Raw genomic sequence first — 20,532 nt, 5'->3', positions numbered from 1 at the left:
CCGCTGAGAGCACTTTTGGATGGCAGAAAGTGGCACCGTACGTGTTTTTTCGGGTCTAACTCGGGTTCAGCTTCTTGTTGCGGTTAGGCTTATGTTTAGGGTTGTTAGGAAAGAGTGAAGACGCAGAGTCCTGTTGAGTGTGGGGTTGCGTAAAGGCTCCCCCAGGGAGTTCAGGTGTTCCCAAAGGCTTCCGCTGAGAGCACTTTTTGATGGCAGAAAGTGGCACCGTACGTGTTTTTTCGGGTCTAACTCGGGTTCAGCTTCTTGTTGCGGTTAGGGTTATGTTTAGGGTTGTTAGGAAAGAGTGAAGACGCAGAGTCCTGTTGAGTGTGGGGTTGCGTAAAGGCTCCCCCAGGGAGTTCAGGTGTACCCAAAGGCTTCCGCTGAGAGCACTTTTGGATGGCAGAAAGTGGCACCGTACGTGTTTTTTCGGGTCTAACTCGGGTTCAGCTTCTTGTTGCGGTTAGGGTTATGTTTAGGGTTGTTAGGAAAGAGTGAAGACGCAGAGTCCTGTTGAGTGTGGGGTTGCGTAAAGGCTCCCCCAGGGAGTTCAGGTGTACCCAAAGGCTTCCGCTGAGAGCACTTTTGGATGGCAGAAAGTGGCACCGTACGTGTTTTTTCGGGTCTAACTCGGGTTCAGCTTCTTGTTGCGGTTAGGGTTATGTTTAGGGTTGTTAGGAAAGAGTGAAGACGCAGAGTCCTGTTGAGTGTGGGGTTGCGTAAAGGCTCCCCCAGGGAGTTCAGGTGTACCCAAAGGCTTCCGCTGAGAGCACTTTTTGATGGCAGAAAGTGGCACCGTACGTGTTTTTTCGGGTCTAACTCGGGTTCAGCTTCTTGTTGCGGTTAGGGTTATGTTTAGGGTTGTTAGGAAAGAGTGAAGACGCAGAGTCCTGTTGAGTGTGGGGTTGCGTAAAGGCTCCCCCAGGGAGTTCAGGTGTACCCAAAGGCTTCCGCTGAGAGCACTTTTGGATGGCAGAAAGTGGCACCGTACGTGTTTTTTCGGGTCTAACTCGGGTTCAGCTTCTTGTTGCGGTTAGGGTTATGTTTAGGGTTGTTAGGAAAGAGTGAAGACGCAGAGTCCTGTTGAGTGTGGGGTTGCGTAAAGGCTCCCCCAGGGAGTTCAGGTGTACCCAAAGGCTTCCGCTGAGAGCACTTTTTGATGGCAGAAAGTGGCACCGTACGTGTTTTTTCGGGTCTAACTCGGGTTCAGCTTCTTGTTGCGGTTAGGGTTATGTTTAGGGTTGTTAGGAAAGAGTGAAGACGCAGAGTCCTGTTGAGTGTGGGGTTGCGTAAAGGCTCCCCCAGGGAGTTCAGGTGTACCCAAAGGCTTCCGCTGAGAGCACTTTTTGATGGCAGAAAGTGGCACCGTACGTGTTTTTTCGGGTCTAACTTGGGTTCAGCTTCTTGTTGCGGTTAGGGTTATGTTTAGGGTTGTTAGGAAAGAGTGAAGACGCAGAGTCCTGTTGAGTGTGGGGGTGCGTAAAGGCTCCCCCAGGGAGTTCAGGTGTACCCAAAGGCTTCCGCTCAGAGCACTTTTTGATGGCAGAAAGTGGCACCGTACGTGTTTTTTCGGGTCTAACTCGGGTTGAGCTTCTTGTTGCGGTTAGGGTTATGTTTAGGGTTGTTAGGAAAGAGTGAAGACGCAGAGTCCTGTTGAGTGTGGGGTTGCGTAAAGGCTCCCCCAGGGAGTTCAGGTGTACCCAAAGGCTTCCGCTGAGAGCACTTTTTGATGGCAGAAAGTGGCACCGTACGTGTTTTTTCGGGTCTAACTCGGGTTGAGCTTCTTGTTCCGGTTAGGGTTATGTTTAGGGTTGTTAGGAAAGAGTGAAGACGCAGAGTCCTGTTGAGTGTGGGGTTGCGTAAAGGCTCCCCCAGGGAGTTCAGGTGTTCCCAAAGGCTTCCGCTGAGAGCACTTTTTGATGGCAGAAAGTGGCACCGTACGTGTTTTTTCGGGTCTAACTCGGGTTCAGCTTCTTGTTGCGGTTAGGGTTATGTTTAGGGTTGTTAGGAAAGAGTGAAGACGCAGAGTCCTGTTGAGTGTGGGGTTGCGTAAAGGCTCCCCCAGGGAGTTCAGGTGTACCCAAAGGCTTCTGCTGAGAGCACTTTTGGATGGCAGAAAGTGGCACCGTACGTGTTTTTTCGGGTCTAACTCGGGTTGAGCTTCTTGTTGCGGTTAGGGTTATGTTTAGGGTTGTTAGGAAAGAGTGAAGACGCAGAGTCCTGTTGAGTGTGGGGTTGCGTAAAGGCTCCCCCAGGGAGTTCAGGTGTACCCAAAGGCTTCCGCTGAGAGCACTTTTTGATGGCAGAAAGTGGCACCGTACGTGTTTTTTCGGGTCTAACTCGGGTTCAGCTTCTTGTTCCGGTTAGGCTTATGTTTAGGGTTGTTAGGAAAGAGTGAAGACGCAGAGTCCTGTTGAGTGTGGGGTTGCGTAAAGGCTCCCCCAGGGAGTTCAGGTGTTCCCAAAGGCTTCCGCTGAGAGCACTTTTTGATGGCAGAAAGTGGCACCGTACGTGTTTTTTCGGGTCTAACTCGGGTTCAGCTTCTTGTTGCGGTTAGGGTTATGTTTAGGGTTGTTAGGAAAGAGTGAAGACGCAGAGTCCTGTTGAGTGTGGGGTTGCGTAAAGGCTCCCCCAGGGAGTTCAGGTGTACCCAAAGGCTTCCGCTGAGAGCACTTTTAGACGGCAGAAAGTGGCACCGTACGTGTTTTTTCGGGTCTAACTCGGGTTCAGCTTCTTGTTGCGGTTAGGGTTATGTTTAGGGTTGTTAGGAAAGAGTGAAGACGCAGAGTCCTGTTGAGTGTGGGGTTGCGTAAAGGCTCCCCCAGGGAGTTCAGGTGTACCCAAAGGCTTCCGCTGAGAGCACTTTTTGATGGCAGAAAGTGGCACCGTACGTGTTTTTTCGGGTCTAACTCGGGTTCAGCTTCTTGTTGCGGTTAGGGTTATGTTTAGGGTTGTTAGGAAAGAGTGAAGACGCAGAGTCCTGTTGAGTGTGGGGTTGCGTAAAGGCTCCCCCAGGGAGTTCAGGTGTACCCAAAGGCTTCCGCTGAGAGCACTTTTGGATGGCAGAAAGTGGCACCGTACGTATTTTTTCGGGTCTAACTCGGGTTCAGCTTCTTGTTGCGGTTAGGGTTATGTTTAGGGTTGTTAGGAAAGAGTGAAGACGCAGAGTCCTGTTGAGTGTGGGGTTGCGTAAAGGCTCCCCCAGGGAGTTCAGGTGTACCCAAAGGCTTCCGCTGAGAGCACTTTTGGATGGCAGAAAGTGGCACCGTACGTGTTTTTTCGGGTCTAACTCGGGTTCAGCTTCTTGTTGCGGTTAGGGTTATGTTTAGGGTTGTTAGGAAAGAGTGAAGACGCAGAGTCCTGTTGAGTGTGGGGTTGCGTAAAGGCTCCCCCAGGGAGTTCAGGTGTACCCAAAGGCTTCCGCTGAGAGCACTTTTTGACGGCAGAAAGTGGCACCGTACGTGTTTGTTCGGGTCTAACTCGGGTTCAGCTTCTTGTTGCGGTTAGGGTTATGTTTAGGGTTGTTAGGAAAGAGTGAAGACGCAGAGTCCTGTTGAGTGTGGGGTTGCGTAAAGGCTCCTCCAGGGAGTTCAGGTGTACCCAAAGGCTTCCGCTGAGAGCACTTTTGGATGGCAGAAAGTGGCACCGTACGTGTTTTTTCGGGTCTAACTCGGGTTCAGCTTCTTGTTGCGGTTAGGGTTATGTTTAGGGTTGTTAGTAAAGAGTGAAGACGCAGAGTCCTGTTGAGTGTGGGGTTGCGTAAAGGCTCCCCCAGGGAGTTCAGGTGTACCCAAAGGCTTCCGCTGAGAGCACTTTTTGATGGCAGAAAGTGGCACCGTACGTGTTTTTTCGGGTCTAACTCGGGTTCAGCTTCTTGTTGCGGTTAGGGTTATGTTTAGGGTTGTTAGGAAAGAGTGAAGACTCAGAGTCCTGTTGAGTGTGGGGTTGCGTAAAGGCTCCCCCAGGGAGTTCAGGTGTACCCAAAGGCTTCCGCTGAGAGCACTTTTTGATGGCAGAAAGTGGCACCGTACGTGTTTTTTCGGGTCTAACTCGGGTTCAGCTTCTTGTTGCGGTTAGGGTTATGTTTAGGGTTGTTAGGAAAGAGTGAAGACGCAGAGTCCTGTTGAGTGTGGGGTTGCGTAAAGGCTCCCCCAGGGAGTTCAGGTGTACCCAAAGGCTTCCGCTGAGAGCACTTTTGGATGGCAGAAAGTGGCTCCGTACGTGTTTTTTCGGGTCTAACTCGGGTTCAGCTTCTTGTTGCGGTTAGGGTTATGTTTAGGGTTGTTAGGAAAGAGTGAAGACGCAGAGTCCTGTTGAGTGTGGGGTTGCGTAAAGGCTCCCCCAGGGAGTTCAGGTGTACCCAAAGGCTTCCGCTGAGAGCACTTTTTGATGGCAGAAAGTGGCACCGTACGTGTTTTTTCGGGTCTAACTCGGGTTCAGCTTCTTGTTGCGGTTAGGGTTATGTTTAGGGTTGTTAGGAAAGAGTGAAGACGCAGAGTCCTGTTGAGTGTGGGGTTGCGTAAAGGCTCCCCCAGGGAGTTCAGGTGTACCCAAAGGCTTCCGCTGAGAGCACTTTTTGACGGCAGAAAGTGGCACCGTACGTGTTTTTTCGGGTCTAACTCGGGTTCAGCTTCTTGTTGCGGTTAGGGTTATGTTTAGGGTTGTTAGGAAAGAGTGAAGACGCAGAGTCCTGTTGAGTGTGGGGTTGCGTAAAGGCTCCCCCAGGGAGTTCAGGTGTACCCAAAGGCTTCCGCTGAGAGCACTTTTTGATGGCAGAAAGTGGCACCGTACGTGTTTTTTCGGGTCTAACTCGGGTTCAGCTTCTTGTTGCGGTTAGGGTTATGTTTAGGGTTGTTAGGAAAGAGTGAAGACGCAGAGTCCTGTTGAGTGTGGGGTTGCGTAAAGGCTCCCCCAGGGAGTTCAGGTGTACCCAAAGGCTTCTGCTGAGAGCACTTTTGGATGGCAGAAAGTGGCACCGTACGTGTTTTTTCGGGTCTAACTCGGGTTCAGCTTCTTGTTGCGGTTAGGGTTATGTTTAGGGTTGTTAGGAAAGAGTGAAGACGCAGAGTCCTGTTGAGTGTGGGGTTGCGTAAAGGCTCCCCCAGGGAGTTCAGGTGTACCCAAAGGCTTCCGCTGAGAGCACTTTTAGACGGCAGAAAGTGGCACCGTACGTGTTTTTTCGGGTCTAACTCGGGTTCAGCTTCTTGTTGCGGTTAGGGTTATGTTTAGGGTTGTTAGGAAAGAGTGAAGACGCAGAGTCCTGTTGAGTGTGGGGTTGCGTAAAGGCTCCCCCAGGGAGTTCAGGTGTACCCAAAGGCTTCCGCTGAGAGCACTTTTTGACGGCAGAAAGTGGCACCGTACGTGTTTTTTCGGGTCTAACTCGGGTTGAGCTTCTTGTTCCGGTTAGGGTTATGTTTAGGGTTGTTAGGAAAGAGTGAAGACTCAGAGTCCTGTTGAGTGTGGGGTTGCGTAAAGGCTCCTCCAGGGAGTTCAGGTGTACCCAAAGGCTTCCGCTGAGAGCACTTTTTGATGGCAGAAAGTGGCACCGTACGTGTTTTTTCGGGTCTAACTCGGGTTCAGCTTCTTGTTGCGGTTAGGGTTATGTTTAGGGTTGTTAGGAAAGAGTGAAGACGCAGAGTCCTGTTGAGTGTGGGGTTGCGTAAAGGCTCCCCCAGGGAGTTCAGGTGTACCCAAAGGCTTCCGCTGAGAGCACTTTTAGACGGCAGAAAGTGGCACCGTACGTGTTTTTTCGGGTCTAACTCGGGTTCAGCTTCTTGTTGCGGTTAGGGTTATGTTTAGGGTTGTTAGGAAAGAGTGAAGACGCAGAGTCCTGTTGAGTGTGGGGTTGCGTAAAGGCTCCCCCAGGGAGTTCAGGTGTACCCAAAGGCTTCCGCTGAGAGCACTTTTTGATGGCAGAAAGTGGCACCGTACGTGTTTTTTCGGGTCTAACTCGGGTTGAGCTTCTTGTTCCGGTTAGGGTTATGTTTAGGGTTGTTAGGAAAGAGTGAAGACTCAGAGTCCTGTTGAGTGTGGGCTTGCGTAAAGGCTCCCCCAGGGAGTTCAGGTGTACCCAAAGGCTTCCGCTGAGAGCACTTTTGGATGGCAGAAAGTGGCACCGTACGTGTTTTTTCGGGTCTAACTCGGGTTCAGCTTCTTGTTGCGGTTAGGGTTATGTTTAGGGTTGTTAGGAAAGAGTGAAGACGCAGAGTCCTGTTGAGTGTGGGGTTGCGTAAAGGCTCCCCCAGGGAGTTCAGGTGTACCCAAAGGCTTCCGCTGAGAGCACTTTTTGATGGCAGAAAGTGGCACCGTACGTGTTTTTTCGGGTCTAACTCGGGTTCAGCTTCTTGTTGCGGTTAGGGTTATGTTTAGGGTTGTTAGGAAAGAGTGAAGACGCAGAGTCCTGTTGAGTGTGGGGTTGCGTAAAGGCTCCCCCAGGGAGTTCAGGTGTACCCAAAGGCTTCCGCTGAGAGCACTTTTTGATGGCAGAAAGTGGCACCGTACGTGCTTTTTCGGGTCTAACTCGGGTTCAGCTTCTTGTTGCGGTTAGGGTTATGTTTAGGGTTGTTAGGAAAGAGTGAAGACGCAGAGTCCTGTTGAGTGTGGGGTTGCGTAAAGGCTCCCCCAGGGAGTTCAGGTGTACCCAAAGGCTTCCGCTGAGAGCACTTTTAGACGGCAGAAAGTGGCACCGTACGTGTTTTTTCGGGTCTAACTCGGGTTCAGCTTCTTGTTGCGGTTAGGGTTATGTTTAGGGTTGTTAGGAAAGAGTGAAGACGCAGAGTCCTGTTGAGTGTGGGGTTGCGTAAAGGCTCCCCCAGGGAGTTCAGGTGTACCCAAAGGCTTCCGCTGAGAGCACTTTTTGATGGCAGAAAGTGGCACCGTACGTGTTTTTTCGGGTCTAACTCGGGTTGAGCTTCTTGTTCCGGTTAGGGTTATGTTTAGGGTTGTTAGGAAAGAGTGAAGACTCAGAGTCCTGTTGAGTGTGGGGTTGCGTAAAGGCTCCCCCAGGGAGTTCAGGTGTACCCAAAGGCTTCCGCTGAGAGCACTTTTTGACGGCAGAAAGTGGCACCGTACGTGTTTTTTCGGGTCTAACTCGGGTTCAGCTTCTTGTTGCGGTTAGGGTTATGTTTAGGGTTGTTAGGAAAGAGTGAAGACGCAGAGTCCTGTTGAGTGTGGGGTTGCGTAAAGGCTCCCCCAGGGAGTTCAGGTGTACCCAAAGGCTTCCGCTGAGAGCACTTTTTGATGGCAGAAAGTGGCACCGTACGTGTTTTTTCGGGTCTAACTCGGGTTCAGCTTCTTGTTGCGGTTAGGGTTATGTTTAGGGTTGTTAGGAAAGAGTGAAGACGCAGAGTCCTGTTGAGTGTGGGGTTGCGTAAAGGCTCCCCCAGGGAGTTCAGGTGTACCCAAAGGCTTCCGCTGAGAGCACTTTTTGACGGCAGAAAGTGGCACCGTACGTGTTTTTTCGGGTCTAACTCGGGTTCAGCTTCTTGTTGCGGTTAGGGTTATGTTTAGGGTTGTTAGGAAAGAGTGAAGACGCAGAGTCCTGTTGAGTGTGGGGTTGCGTAAAGGCTCCTCCAGGGAGTTCAGGTGTACCCAAAGGCTTCCGCTGAGAGCACTTTTTGACGGCAGAAAGTGGCACCGTACGTGTTTTTTCGGGTCTAACTCGGGTTCAGCTTCTTGTTGCGGTTAGGGTTATGTTTAGGGTTGTTAGGAAAGAGTGAAGACGCAGAGTCCTGTTGAGTGTGGGGTTGCGTAAAGGCTCCCCCAGGGAGTTCAGGTGTACCCAAAGGCTTCCGCTGAGAGCACTTTTTGATGGCAGAAAGTGGCACCGTACGTGCTTTTTCGGGTCTAACTCGGGTTCAGCTTCTTGTTGCGGTTAGGGTTATGTTTAGGGTTGTTAGGAAAGAGTGAAGACGCAGAGTCCTGTTGAGTGTGGGGTTGCGTAAAGGCTCCCCCAGGGAGTTCAGGTGTACCCAAAGGCTTCTGCTGAGAGCACTTTTGGATGGCAGAAAGTGGCACCGTACGTGTTTTTTCGGGTCTAACTCGGGTTCAGCTTCTTGTTGCGGTTAGGGTTATGTTTAGGGTTGTTAGGAAAGAGTGAAGACGCAGAGTCCTGTTGAGTGTGGGGTTGCGTAAAGGCTCCCCCAGGGAGTTCAGGTGTACCCAAAGGCTTCCGCTGAGAGCACTTTTTGATGGCAGAAAGTGGCACCGTACGTGTTTTTTCGGGTCTAACTCGGGTTGAGCTTCTTGTTCCGGTTAGGGTTATGTTTAGGGTTGTTAGGAAAGAGTGAAGACTCAGAGTCCTGTTGAGTGTGGGGTTGCGTAAAGGCTCCCCCAGGGAGTTCAGGTGTACCCAAAGGCTTCCGCTGAGAGCACTTTTTGACGGCAGAAAGTGGCACCGTACGTGTTTTTTCGGGTCTAACTCGGGTTCAGCTTCTTGTTGCGGTTAGGGTTATGTTTAGGGTTGTTAGGAAAGAGTGAAGACGCAGAGTCCTGTTGAGTGTGGGGTTGCGTAAAGGCTCCCCCAGGGAGTTCAGGTGTACCCAAAGGCTTCCGCTGAGAGCACTTTTGGATGGCAGAAAGTGGCACCGTACGTGTTTTTTCGGGTCTAACTCGGGTTCAGCTTCTTGTTGCGGTTAGGGTTATGTTTAGGGTTGTTAGGAAAGAGTGAAGACGCAGAGTCCTGTTGAGTGTGGGGTTGCGTAAAGGCTCCCCCAGGGACTCCAGGTGTACCCAAAGGCTTCCGCTGAGAGCACTTTTGGATGGCAGAAAGTGGCACCGTACGTGTTTTTTCGGGTCTAACTCGGGTTCAGCTTCTTGTTGCGGTTAGGGTTATGTTTAGGGTTGTTAGGAAAGAGTGAAGACGCAGAGTCCTGTTGAGTGTGGGGTTGCGTAAAGGCTCCCCCAGGGAGTTCAGGTGTACCCAAAGGCTTCCGCTGAGAGCACTTTTTGACGGCAGAAAGTGGCACCGTACGTGTTTTTTCGGGTCTAACTCGGGTTCAGCTTCTTGTTGCGGTTAGGGTTATGTTTAGGGTTGTTAGGAAAGAGTGAAGACGCAGAGTCCTGTTGAGTGTGGGGTTGCGTAAAGGCTCCCCCAGGGAGTTCAGGTGTACCCAAAGGCTTCCGCTGAGAGCACTTTTGGATGGCAGAAAGTGGCACCGTACGTGTTTTTTCGGGTCTAACTCGGGTTCAGCTTCTTGTTGCGGTTAGGGTTATGTTTAGGCTTGTTAGGAAAGAGTGAAGACGCAGAGTCCTGTTGAGTGTGGGGTTGCGTAAAGGCTCCCCCAGGGAGTTCAGGTGTACCCAAAGGCTTCCGCTGAGAGCACTTTTTGACGGCAGAAAGTGGCACCGTACGTGTTTTTTCGGGTCTAACTCGGGTTCAGCTTCTTGTTGCGGTTAGGGTTATGTTTAGGGTTGTTAGGAAAGAGTGAAGACGCAGAGTCCTGTTGAGTGTGGGGTTGCGTAAAGGCTCCTCCAGGGAGTTCAGGTGTACCCAAAGGCTTCCGCTGAGAGCACTTTTAGACGGCAGAAAGTGGCACCGTACGTGTTTTTTCGGGTCTAACTCGGGTTCAGCTTCTTGTTGCGGTTAGGGTTATGTTTAGGCTTGTTAGGAAAGAGTGAAGACGCAGAGTCCTGTTGAGTGTGGGGTTGCGTAAAGGCTCCCCCAGGGAGTTCAGGTGTACCCAAAGGCTTCCGCTGAGAGCACTTTTTGACGGCAGAAAGTGGCACCGTACGTGTTTTTTCGGGTCTAACTCGGGTTCAGCTTCTTGTTGCGGTTAGGGTTATGTTTAGGGTTGTTAGGAAAGAGTGAAGACGCAGAGTCCTGTTGAGTGTGGGGTTGCGTAAAGGCTCCTCCAGGGAGTTCAGGTGTACCCAAAGGCTTCCGCTGAGAGCACTTTTAGACGGCAGAAAGTGGCACCGTACGTGTTTTTTCGGGTCTAACTCGGGTTCAGCTTCTTGTTGCGGTTAGGGTTATGTTTAGGGTTGTTAGGAAAGAGTGAAGACGCAGAGTCCTGTTGAGTGTGGGGTTGCGTAAAGGCTCCCCCAGGGAGTTCAGGTGTACCCAAAGGCTTCCGCTGAGAGCACTTTTTGATGGCAGAAAGTGGCACCGTACGTGTTTTTTCGGGTCTAACTCGGGTTCAGCTTCTTGTTCCGGTTAGGGTTATGTTTAGGGTTGTTAGGAAAGAGTGAAGACGCAGAGTCCTGTTGAGTGTGGGGTTGCGTAAAGGCTCCCCCAGGGAGTTCAGGTGTACCCAAAGGCTTCCGCTGAGAGCACTTTTAGACGGCAGAAAGTGGCACCGTACGTGTTTTTTCGGGTCTAACTCGGGTTCAGCTTCTTGTTGCGGTTAGGGTTATGTTTAGGGTTGTTAGGAAAGAGTGAAGACGCAGAGTCCTGTTGAGTGTGGGGTTGCGTAAAGGCTCCCCCAGGGAGTTCAGGTGTACCCAAAGGCTTCCGCTGAGAGCACTTTTTGATGGCAGAAAGTGGCACCGTACGTGTTTTTTCGGGTCTAACTCGGGTTCAGCTTCTTGTTCCGGTTAGGGTTATGTTTAGGGTTGTTAGGAAAGAGTGAAGACGCAGAGTCCTGTTGAGTGTGGGGTTGCGTAAAGGCTCCCCCAGGGAGTTCAGGTGTACCCAAAGGCTTCCGCTGAGAGCACTTTTGGATGGCAGAAAGTGGCACCGTACGTGTTTTTTCGGGTCTAACTCGGGTTCAGCTTCTTGTTCCGGTTAGGGTTATGTTTAGGGTTGTTAGGAAAGAGTGAAGACTCAGAGTCCTGTTGAGTGTGGGGTTGCGTAAAGGCTCCCCCAGGGAGTTCAGGTGTACCCAAAGGCTTCCGCTGAGAGCACTTTTGGATGGCAGAAAGTGGCACCGTACGTGTTTTTTCGGGTCTAACTCGGGTTCAGCTTCTTGTTGCGGTTCGGGTTATGTTTAGGGTTGTTAGGAAAGAGTGAAGACGCAGAGTCCTGTTGAGTGTGGGGTTGCGTAAAGGCTCCCCCAGGGAGTTCAGGTGTACCCAAAGGCTTCCGCTGAGAGCACTTTTGGATGGCAGAAAGTGGCACCGTACGTGTTTTTTCGGGTCTAACTCGGGTTCAGCTTCTTGTTGCGGTTAGGGTTATGTTTAGGGTTGTTAGGAAAGAGTGAAGACGCAGAGTCCTGTTGAGTGTGGGGTTGCGTAAAGGCTCCCCCAGGGAGTTCAGGTGTACCCAAAGGCTTCCGCTGAGAGCACTTTTAGACGGCAGAAAGTGGCACCGTACGTGTTTTTTCGGGTCTAACTCGGGTTCAGCTTCTTGTTGCGGTTAGGGTTATGTTTAGGGTTGTTAGGAAAGAGTGAAGACGCAGAGTCCTGTTGAGTGTGGGGTTGCGTAAAGGCTCCCCCAGGGAGTTCAGGTGTACCCAAAGGCTTCCGCTGAGAGCACTTTTTGACGGCAGAAAGTGGCACCGTACGTGTTTTTTCGGGTCTAACTCGGGTTCAGCTTCTTGTTCCGGTTAGGGTTATGTTTAGGGTTGTTAGGAAAGAGTGAAGACTCAGAGTCCTGTTGAGTGTGGGGTTGCGTAAAGGCTCCTCCAGGGAGTTCAGGTGTACCCAAAGGCTTCCGCTGAGAGCACTTTTTGATGGCAGAAAGTGGCACCGTACGTGTTTTTTCGGGTCTAACTCGGGTTCAGCTTCTTGTTGCGGTTAGGGTTATGTTTAGGGTTGTTAGGAAAGAGTGAAGACGCAGAGTCCTGTTGAGTGTGGGGTTGCGTAAAGGCTCCCCCAGGGAGTTCAGGTGTACCCAAAGGCTTCCGCTGAGAGCACTTTTTGATGGCAGAAAGTGGCACCGTACGTGTTTTTTCGGGTCTAACTCGGGTTCAGCTTCTTGTTGCGGTTAGGGTTATGTTTAGGGTTGTTAGGAAAGAGTGAAGACGCAGAGTCCTGTTGAGTGTGGGGTTGCGTAAAGGCTCCCCCAGGGAGTTCAGGTGTACCCAAAGGCTTCCGCTGAGAGCACTTTTGGATGGCAGAAAGTGGCACCGTACGTGTTTTTTCGGGTCTAACTCGGGTTCAGCTTCTTGTTGCGGTTAGGGTTATGTTTAGGGTTGTTAGGAAAGAGTGAAGACGCAGAGTCCTGTTGAGTGTGGGGTTGCGTAAAGGCTCCCCCAGGGAGTTCAGGTGTACCCAAAGGCTTCCGCTCAGAGCACTTTTTGATGGCAGAAAGTGGCACCGTACGTGTTTTTTCGGGTCTAACTCGGGTTCAGCTTCTTGTTGCGGTTAGGGTTATGTTTAGGGTTGTTAGGAAAGAGTGAAGACGCAGAGTCCTGTTGAGTGTGGGGTTGCGTAAAGGCTCCCCCAGGGAGTTCAGGTGTACCCAAAGGCTTCCGCTGAGAGCACTTTTGGATGGCAGAAAGTGGCACCGTACGTGTTTTTTCGGGTCTAACTCGGGTTCAGCTTCTTGTTGCGGTTAGGGTTATGTTTAGGGTTGTTAGGAAAGAGTGAAGACGCAGAGTCCTGTTGAGTGTGGGGTTGCGTAAAGGCTCCCCCAGGGAGTTCAGGTGTACCCAAAGGCTTCCGCTGAGAGCACTTTTTGATGGCAGAAAGTGGCACCGTACGTGTTTTTTCGGGTCTAACTCGGGTTCAGCTTCTTGTTGCGGTTAGGGTTATGTTTAGGGTTGTTAGGAAAGAGTGAAGACGCAGAGTCCTGTTGAGTGTGGGGTTGCGTAAAGGCTCCCCCAGGGAGTTCAGGTGTACCCAAAGGCTTCCGCTGAGAGCACTTTTTGATGGCAGAAAGTGGCACCGTACGTGCTTTTTCGGGTCTAACTCGGGTTCAGCTTCTTGTTGCGGTTAGGGTTATGTTTAGGGTTGTTAGGAAAGAGTGAAGACGCAGAGTCCTGTTGAGTGTGGGGTTGCGTAAAGGCTCCCCCAGGGAGTTCAGGTGTACCCAAAGGCTTCCGCTGAGAGCACTTTTTGACGGCAGAAAGTGGCACCGTACGTGTTTTTTCGGGTCTAACTCGGGTTCAGCTTCTTGTTGCGGTTAGGGTTATGTTTAGGGTTGTTAGGAAAGAGTGAAGACGCAGAGTCCTGTTGAGTGTGGGGTTGCGTAAAGGCTCCCCCAGGGAGTTCAGGTGTACCCAAAGGCTTCCGCTGAGAGCACTTTTTGACGGCAGAAAGTGGCACCGTACGTGTTTTTTCGGGTCTAACTCGGGTTCAGCTTCTTGTTGCGGTTAGGGTTATGTTTAGGGTTGTTAGGAAAGAGTGAAGACTCAGAGTCCTGTTGAGTGTGGGGTTGCGTAAAGGCTCCCCCAGGGAGTTCAGGTGTACCCAAAGGCTTCCGCTGAGAGCACTTTTTGACGGCAGAAAGTGGCACCGTACGTGTTTTTTCGGGTCTAACTCGGGTTCAGCTTCTTGTTGCGGTTAGGGTTATGTTTAGGGTTGTTAGGAAAGAGTGAAGACGCAGAGTCCTGTTGAGTGTGGGGTTGCGTAAAGGCTCCCCCAGGGAGTTCAGGTGTACCCAAAGGCTTCCGCTGAGAGCACTTTTTGATGGCAGAAAGTGGCACCGTACGTGTTTTTTCGGGTCTAACTCGGGTTCAGCTTCTTGTTGCGGTTAGGGTTATGTTTAGGGTTGTTAGGAAAGAGTGAAGACGCAGAGTCCTGTTGAGTGTGGGGTTGCGTAAAGGCTCCCCCAGGGAGTTCAGGTGTACCCAAAGGCTTCCGCTGAGAGCACTTTTTGATGGCAGAAAGTGGCACCGTACGTGTTTTTTCGGGTCTAACTCGGGTTCAGCTTCTTGTTGCGGTTAGGGTTATGTTTAGGGTTGTTAGGAAAGAGTGAAGACGCAGAGTCCTGTTGAGTGTGGGGTTGCGTAAAGGCTCCCCCAGGGAGTTCAGGTGTACCCAAAGGCTTCCGCTGGGAGCACTTTTTGATGGCAGAAAGTGGCACCGTACGTGTTTTTTCGGGTCTAACTCGGGTTCAGCTTCTTGTTGCGGTTAGGGTTATGTTTAGGGTTGTTAGGAAAGAGTGAAGACGCAGAGTCCTGTTGAGTGTGGGGTTGCGTAAAGGCTCCCCCAGGGAGTTCAGGTGTACCCAAAGGCTTCCGCTGAGAGCACTTTTGGATGGCAGAAAGTGGCACCGTACGTGTTTTTTCGGGTCTAACTCGGGTTCAGCTTCTTGTTGCGGTTAGGGTTATGTTTAGGGTTGTTAGGAAAGAGTGAAGACGCAGAGTCCTGTTGAGTGTGGGGTTGCGTAAAGGCTCCCCCAGGGACTCCAGGTGTACCCAAAGGCTTCCGCTGAGAGCACTTTTTGATGGCAGAAAGTGGCACCGTACGTGTTTTTTCCGGTCTAACTCGGGTTCAGCTTCTTGTTGCGGTTAGGGTTATGTTTAGGGTTGTTAGGAAAGAGTGAAGACGCAGAGTCCTGTTGAGTGTGGGGTTGCGTAAAGGCTCCCCCAGGGAGTTCAGGTGTACCCAAAGGCTTCCGCTGAGAGCACTTTTTGACGGCAGAAAGTGGCACCGTACGTGTTTTTTCGGGTCTAACTCGGGTTCAGCTTCTTGTTGCGGTTAGGGTTATGTTTAGGCTTGTTAGGAAAGAGTGAAGACGCAGAGTCCTGTTGAGTGTGGGGTTGCGTAAAGGCTCCCCCAGGGAGTTCAGGTGTACCCAAAGGCTTCCGCTGAGAGCACTTTTTGACGGCAGAAAGTGGCACCGTACGTGTTTTTTCGGGTCTAACTCGGGTTCAGCTTCTTGTTGCGGTTAGGGTTATGTTTAGGGTTGTTAGGAAAGAGTGAAGACGCAGAGTCCTGTTGAGTGTGGGGTTGCGTAAAGGCTCCTCCAGGGAGTTCAGGTGTACCCAAAGGCTTCCGCTGAGAGCACTTTTTGATGGCAGAAAGTGGCACCGTACGTGTTTTTTCGGGTCTAACTCGGGTTCAGCTTCTTGTTGCGGTTAGGGTTATGTTTAGGGTTGTTAGGAAAGAGTGAAGACGCAGAGTCCTGTTGAGTGTGGGGTTGCGTAAAGGCTCCCCCAGGGAGTTCAGGTGTACCCAAAGGCTTCCGCTGAGAGCACTTTTTGATGGCATAAAGTGGCACCGTACGTGCTTTTTCGGGTCTAACTCGGGTTCAGCTTCTTGTTGCGGTTAGGGTTATGTTTAGGGTTGTTAGGAAAGAGTGAAGACGCAGAGTCCTGTTGAGTGTGGGGTTGCGTAAAGGCTCCCCCAGGGAGTTCAGGTGTACCCAAAGGCTTCCGCTGAGAGCACTTTTAGACGGCAGAAAGTGGCACCGTACGTGTTTTTTCGGGTCTAACTCGGGTTGAGCTTCTTGTTCCGGTTAGGGTTATGTTTAGGGTTGTTAGGAAAGAGTGAAGACTCAGAGTCCTGTTGAGTGTGGGGTTGCGTAAAGGCTCCCCCAGGGAGTTCAGGTGTACCCAAAGGCTTCCGCTGAGAGCACTTTTGGATGGCAGAAAGTGGCACCGTACGTGTTTTTTCGGGTCTAACTCGGGTTCAGCTTCTTGTTGCGGTTAGGGTTATGTTTAGGGTTGTTAGGAAAGAGTGAAGACGCAGAGTCCTGTTGAGTGTGGGCTTGCGTAAAGGCTCCCCCAGGGAGTTCAGGTGTACCCAAAGGCTTCCGCTGAGAGCACTTTTGGATGGCAGAAAGTGGCACCGTACGTGTTTTTTCGGGTCTAACTCGGGTTCAGCTTCTTGTTGCGGTTAGGGTTATGTTTAGGGTTGTTAGGAAAGAGTGAAGACGCAGAGTCCTGTTGAGTGTGGGGTTGCGTAAAGGCTCCCCCAGGGAGTTCAGGTGTACCCAAAGGCTTCCGCTGAGAGCACTTTTTGATGGCAGAAAGTGGCACCGTACGTGTTTTTTCGGGTCTAACTCGGGTTCAGCTTCTTGTTGCGGTTAGGGTTATGTTTAGGGTTGTTAGGAAAGAGTGAAGACGCAGAGTCCTGTTGAGTGTGGGGTTGCGTAAAGGCTCCCCCAGGGAGTTCAGGTGTACCCAAAGGCTTCCGCTGAGAGCACTTTTGGATGGCAGAAAGTGGCACCGTACGTGTTTTTTCGGGTCTAACTCGGGTTCAGCTTCTTGTTGCGGTTCGGGTTATGTTTAGGGTTGTTAGGAAAGAGTGAAGACGCAGAGTCCTGTTGAGTGTGGGGTTGCGTAAAGGCTCCCCCAGGGAGTTCAGGTGTACCCAAAGGCTTCCGCTGAGAGCACTTTTGGATGGCAGAAAGTGGCACCGTACGTGTTTTTTCGGGTCTAACTCGGGTTCAGCTTCTTGTTCCGGTTAGGCTTATGTTTAGGGTTGTTAGGAAAGAGTGAAGACGCAGAGTCCTGTTGAGTGTGGGGTTGCGTAAAGGCTCCCCCAGGGAGTTCAGGTGTACCCAAAGGCTTCCGCTGAGAGCACTTTTGGATGGCAGAAAGTGGCACCGTACGTGTTTTTTCGGGTCTAACTCGGGTTCAGCTTCTTGTTGCGGTTAGGGTTATGTTTAGGGTTGTTAGGAAAGAGTGAAGACGCAGAGTCCTGTTGAGTGTGGGGTTGCGTAAAGGCTCCCCCAGGGAGTTCAGGTGTACCCAAAGGCTTCCGCTGAGAGCACTTTTGGATGGCAGAAAGTGGCACCGTACGTGTTTTTTCGGGTCTAACTCGGGTTCAGCTTCTTGTTGCGGTTAGGGTTATGTTTAGGGTTGTTAGGAAAGAGTGAAGACGCAGAGTCCTGTTGAGTGTGGGGTTGCGTAAAGGCTCCCCCAGGGAGTTCAGGTGTACCCAAAGGCTTCCGCTGAGAGCACTTTTTGACGGCAGAAAGTGGCACCGTACGTGTTTTTTCGGGTCTAACTCGGGTTCAGCTTCTTGTTGCGGTTAGGGTTATGTTTAGGGTTGTTAGGAAAGAGTGAAGACGCAGAGTCCTGTTGAGTGTGGGGTTGCGTAAAGGCTCCCCCAGGGAGTTCAGGTGTACCCAAAGGCTTCCGCTGAGAGCACTTTTGGATGGCAGAAAGTGGCACCGTACGTGTTTTTTCGGGTCTAACTCGGGTTCAGCTTCTTGTTGCGGTTAGGGTTATGTTTAGGGTTGTTAGGAAAGAGTGAAGACGCAGAGTCCTGTTGAGTGTGGGGTTGCGTAAAGGCTCCCCCAGGGAGTTCAGGTGTACCCAAAGGCTTCCGCTGAGAGCACTTTTTGACGGCAGAAAGTGGCACCGTACGTGTTTTTTCGGGTCTAACTCGGGTTCAGCTTCTTGTTGCGGTTAGGGTTATGTTTAGGGTTGTTAGGAAAGAGTGAAGACGCAGAGTCCTGTTGAGTGTGGGGTTGCGTAAAGGCTCCCCCAGGGAGTTCAGGTGTACCCAAAGGCTTCCGCTGAGAGCACTTTTTGATGGCAGAAAGTGGCACCGTACGTGTTTTTTCGGGTCTAACTCGGGTTCAGCTTCTTGTTGCGGTTAGGGTTATGTTTAGGGTTGTTAGGAAAGAGTGAAGACGCAGAGTCCTGTTGAGTGTGGGGTTGCGTAAAGGCTCCCCCAGGGAGTTCAGGTGTACCCAAAGGCTTCCGCTGAGAGCACTTTTTGATGGCAGAAAGTGGCACCGTACGTGTTTTTTCGGGTCTAACTCGGGTTCAGCTTCTTGTTGCGGTTAGGGTTATGTTTAGGGTTGTTAGGAAAGAGTGAAGACGCAGAGTCCTGTTGAGTGTGGGGTTGCGTAAAGGCTCCCCCAGGGAGTTCAGGTGTACCCAAAGGCTTCCGCTGAGAGCACTTTTGGATGGCAGAAAGTGGCACCGTACGTGTTTTTTCGGGTCTAACTCGGGTTCAGCTTCTTGTTGCGGTTAGGGTTATGTTTAGGGTTGTTAGGAAAGAGTGAAGACGCAGAGTCCTGTTGAGTGTGGGGTTGCGTAAAGGCTCCCCCAGGGAGTTCAGGTGTACCCAAAGGCTTCCGCTGAGAGCACTTTTGGATGGCAGAAAGTGGCACCGTACGTGTTTTTTCGGGTCTAACTCGGGTTCAGCTTCTTGTTGCGGTTAGGGTTATGTTTAGGGTTGTTAGGAAAGAGTGAAGACGCAGAGTCCTGTTGAGTGTGGGGTTGCGTAAAGGCTCCCCCAGGGAGTTCAGGTGTACCCAAAGGCTTCCGCTGAGAGCACTTTTTGATGGCAGAAAGTGGCACCGTACGTGTTTTTTCGGGTCTAACTCGGGTTCAGCTTCTTGTTGCGGTTAGGGTTATGTTTAGGGTTGTTAGGAAAGAGTGAAGACGCAGAGTCCTGTTGAGTGTGGGGTTGCGTAAAGGCTCCCCCAGGGAGTTCAGGTGTACCCAAAGGCTTCCGCTGAGAGCACTTTTTGATGGCAGAAAGTGGCACCGTACGTGTTTTTTCGGGTCTAACTCGGGTTCAGCTTCTTGTTGCGGTTAGGGTTATGTTTAGGGTTGTTAGGAAAGAGTGAAGACGCAGAGTCCTGTTGAGTGTGGGGTTGCGTAAAGGCTCCTCCAGGGAGTTCAGGTGTACCCAAAGGCTTCCGCTGAGAGCACTTTTTGATGGCAGAAAGTGGCACCGTACATGTTTTTTCGGGTCTAACTCGGGTTCAGCTTCTTGTTGCGGTTAGGGTTATGTTTAGGGTTGTTAGGAAAGAGTGAAGACGCAGAGTCCTGTTGAGTGTGGGGTTGCGTAAAGGCTCCCCCAGGGAGTTCAGGTGTACCCAAAGGCTTCCGCTGAGAGCACTTTTTGATGGCAGAAAGTGGCACCGTACGTGTTTTTTCGGGTCTAACTCGGGTTCAGCTTCTTGTTGCGGTTAGGGTTATGTTTAGGGTTGTTAGGAAAGAGTGAAGACGCAGAGTCCTGTTGAGTGTGGGGTTGCGTAAAGGCTCCCCCAGGGAGTTCAGGTGTACCCAAAGGCTTCCGCTGAGAGCACTTTTGGATGGCAGAAAGTGGCACCGTACGTGTTTTTTCGGGTCTAACTCGGGTTCAGCTTCTTGTTGCGGTTAGGGTTATGTTTAGGGTTGTTAGGAAAGAGTGAAGACGCAGAGTCCTGTTGAGTGTGGGGTTGCGTAAAGGCTCCCCCAGGGAGTTCAGGTGTACCCAAAGGCTTCCGCTGAGAGCACTTTTTGATGGCAGAAAGTGGCACCGTACGTGTTTTTTCGGGTCTAACTCGGGTTCAGCTTCTTGTTGCGGTTAGGGTTATGTTTAGGGTTGTTAGGAAAGAGTGAAGACGCAGAGTCCTGTTGAGTGTGGGGTTGCGTAAAGGCTCCCCCAGGGAGTTCAGGTGTACCCAAAGGCTTCCGCTGAGAGCACTTTTTGATGGCAGAAAGTGGCACCGTACGTGTTTTTTCGGGTCTAACTCGGGTTCAGCTTCTTGTTGCGGTTAGGGTTATGTTTAGGGTTGTTAGGAAAGAGTGAAGACGCAGAGTCCTGTTGAGTGTGGGGTTGCGTAAAGGCTCCCCCAGGGAGTTCAGGTGTACCCAAAGGCTTCCGCTGAGAGCACTTTTAGACGGCAGAAAGTGGCACCATACGTGTTTTTTCGGGTCTAACTCGGGTTCAGCTTCTTGTTGCGGTTAGGGTTATGTTTAGGGTTGTAAGGAAAGAGTGAAGACGCAGAGTCCTGTTGAGTGTGGGGTTGCGTAAAGGCTCCCCCAGGGAGTTCAGGTGTACCCAAAGGCTTCCGCTGAGAGCACTTTTTGATGGCAGAAAGTGGCACCGTACGTGTTTTTTCGGGTCTAACTCGGGTTGAGCTTCTTGTTGCGGTTAGGGTTATGTTTAGGGTTGTTAGGAAAGAGTGAAGACGCAGAGTCCTGTTGAGTGTGGGGTTGCGTAAAGGCTCCCCCAGGGAATTCAGGTGTACCCAAAGGCTTCCGCTGAGAGCACTTTTTGATGGCAGAAAGTGGCACCGTACGTGTTTTTTCGGGTCTAATTCGGGTTGAGCTTCTTGTTGCGGTTAGGGTTATGTTTAGGGTTGTTAGGAAAGAGTGAAGACGCAGAGTCCTGTTGAGTGTGGGGTTGCGTAAAGGCTCCCCCAGGTAGTTCAGGTGTACCCAAAGGCTTCCGCTGAGAGCACTTTTGGATGGCAGAAAGTGGCACCGTACGTGTTTTTTCGGGTCTAACTCGGGTTCAGCTTCTTGTTGCGGTTAGGGTTATGTTTAGGGTTGTTAGGAAAGAGTGAAGACGCAGAGTCCTGTTGAGTGTGGGGTTGCGTAAAGGCTCCCCCAGGGAGTTCAGGTGTACCCAAAGGCTTCCGCTGAGAGCACTTTTTGATGGCAGAAAGTGGCACCGTACGTGTTTTTTCGGGTCTAACTCGGGTTCAGCTTCTTGTTGCGGTTAGGGTTATGTTTAGGGTTGTTAGGAAAGAGTGAAGACGCAGAGTCCTGTTGAGTGTGGGGTTGCGTAAAGGCTCCCCCAGGGAGTTCAGGTGTACCCAAAGGATTCCGCTGAGAGCACTTTTTGATGGCAGAAAGTGGCACCGTACGTGTTTTTTCGGGTCTAACTCGGGTTCAGCTTCTTGTTGCGGTTAGGGTTATGTTTAGGGTTGTTAGGAAAGAGTGAAGACGCAGAGTCCTGTTGAGTGTGGGGTTGCGTAAAGGCTCCCCCAGGGAGTTCAGGTGTACCCAAAGGCTTCCGCTGAGAGCA

The sequence above is a fragment of the Anser anser genome (genome assembly GCF_964211835.1).
Source record: "Anser anser genome assembly, chromosome: 24".
Lineage (NCBI taxonomy): Eukaryota > Metazoa > Chordata > Aves > Anseriformes > Anatidae > Anser > Anser anser.
This window is presented reverse-complemented; position numbering follows the sequence as displayed.